At 41.2% G+C, this 2,412-nt stretch overlaps 1 long non-coding RNA gene across 1 annotated transcript in view; it reads left to right on the plus strand.

The window, feature by feature from the left end:
* The window catches only part of LOC106875115 (uncharacterized), a 24,693-nt gene that overhangs the window by 18,035 nt on the left and 4,246 nt on the right, over positions 1-2,412 (plus strand). The gene's annotated exons all lie outside the window — the stretch shown is intronic.

Genomic DNA, 2,412 nt, shown 5'->3' on the forward strand with positions numbered 1-2,412 from the left:
CACACACACACACACACACACACACACACACACGAACGTACATCACAGTTTGCACTGAACCGGACCGAGTTCGTAGAAGTATGTGTGTACCGGTTGTTTAATGCGTTTTTTCGAACGCGAACCAACATTTGGCGTTTTCACGGACGCTGAAACGAAGCCAGCTGTGGTGATTTATGAGATCAATTATACCAGAAGCTCTTATAATCCCGCTCTAATCCGACCTTCTCCCAATTCAACTGACCACGAAATGTTTCGATGCGAAAGTTAATGTCTTGTTTACAGTGTAGGCATTTTTATTTGAAGAATAATCGCAGGTTCTTGGAAGTTACTATGGTTATTTAGTGTGAGGGAAGAAAGGATATACATACGTGTGTTTTTAAATACCTGCGTGTACACACACACACACACACACACACACACACACACACACACGTAAATGTTGAATGAGGAAAATGAGTGCTCATCACCGCATTGGTGGATATAATTCCGTTTTCGTGAATTAAGACTACCATTGGTTTCATGTTAAGAAGAGCAGGAAAATGGCCAAGTATCTTAACAATTTTTCAAACCGATCACACGGAGAAAGGCGTTCGCCTCCAATTTGGAAAACACAAGCCTCTAGGATATTTTCCAATCTCTAGATACTAGGATATTTTCCTACTTTTCTCAACACGAAATCAATGGTAACCTTAATTCATAAGTAAAGAATATATATACGGAAGTTTAAATATATATATATATCAGAGAGATAGACAATATAAAGGTGGACAAGAGAAACAACAATTAAAAGGACAGGCAAAAAAAGACGGATCATTCTTAGCTTTCTTTCATCAGTCAAGTCCCAGAAGACACGACCATTTCAGGCAGTTATACAGGAGATGGTTGCTCCCGAAAAAGTCTAAGCTAAGAGCATTAAACCCTTTTGTAAGAAAGCTAGCGGATGTGTACGGCAACAAAGACAAAAAAAAAAAAAAAAGGGAGAACATGGTACACGATTACGAATACAAACAAAAAGAAATAACAACAGGCGTCTTTCGACTGAGAACGAATGAAATTGCACTGGAGTGTATGAAGTGAAAACCTAAAGGCAGGAACATGGGAGATGGACACAAAAGATGTTGACGGTCAGCAGTCAGGCCAAGAAAGGAAGAGAATGGGTGGCTGGGCCCCCCCACATATATATATGCATACACATATATATGTATGGGTGCATCGGGGTTCCTATCTGCATGGGTCCAGGTTCAGCTTCACTACGTTGTTCCTTTTGCAAGTATCTTCTACTACTATACCTCCGCTTCGACCAAAGACCTATAAGTGGAATTGGCAGATGGAAACTGGAAGAAGTTGTCAAACGTGTATGTGTATATATGTGTGTGTGTTTCCACGCCCATGACAACCGGTTTTGGCATGTTTATGTCTCCGCAACTTAGCGGTTTGGCAAAAAAATAGAATATAGAATAAAGACTGGGTTTCAATTTCTTCGATTAAACTCGTCAATGTATTGCTGCAGCATGGCCGCAGTCCATTAACTAAAACAAGTACAAGATAAAAATACATAAGATGCATATATAATTTTCACGAGCAGGCTGTTCCGTTGATTGGATCAACTGGAACCCATGACGTCGTAAGTGACGAAGTGCCAACAATGCCAACAAGAGGTCTGATGAATAGGTATCCGGACTGTTGCCATAGTAACGAAGCTAAAGCACGCAGAGTAAATCCGATCGGCACAGATTGACCTCAACCTCCGTTGTGCATGCGCACTAAGTTTTAATGTTCTACCTCACTTCCACTGTTTACAACAGTGCTTCGAAGGAAGGTGTGTAGCGTGTGATCATCGCATCGCATTGACCATGGCAGAGAAGATTGTCTTGGGGATAACTGCTCAGAGGCCTACACAAGGTTGCAGAAAGTGTATGGAGAGGAGTATACTGAGCCGCACGCAAGTGTACGAGTAATTCAGATGTTTCTGCATCAAATTTTGTCAAAAGCTTGACGATACCTGCTCAGAGACCTACGCAAAGTTTTCAAAATGATAATAATAACAATAATAATAATAACATCGAAAAATACCTTAGGAATGAGAACCCAGGTTCGAAATTTCCCCAAGACACCTGATGATGGCTGGAGGGTATATCAGCCGAAACGCTGTGTTAACAACAAACAAAATGAAGACAAATATCCGTCAAATGTAAATAATGTAAATAGGTAGTAAGATAGTTATATATATGCATATATCATCACCGTTGTCTGTATTACTCGTGTCCGAGTTTGGTTCATCCGGTGCCTTCACGATGTTTAAAACTGACATGGCTCCGAAGGTCAAATGGCACCGTCTCGGGCATTGATCACGTGGCAGGGTGGGTGATGGTCTTGGCTGGAGTTGGTCAAGTCTTGAGTTGCCTCCCTTTT

The sequence above is a fragment of the Octopus bimaculoides genome, unplaced genomic scaffold (assembly GCF_001194135.2).
Source record: "Octopus bimaculoides isolate UCB-OBI-ISO-001 unplaced genomic scaffold, ASM119413v2 Scaffold_46915, whole genome shotgun sequence".
Classification (NCBI taxonomy): domain Eukaryota; kingdom Metazoa; phylum Mollusca; class Cephalopoda; order Octopoda; family Octopodidae; genus Octopus; species Octopus bimaculoides.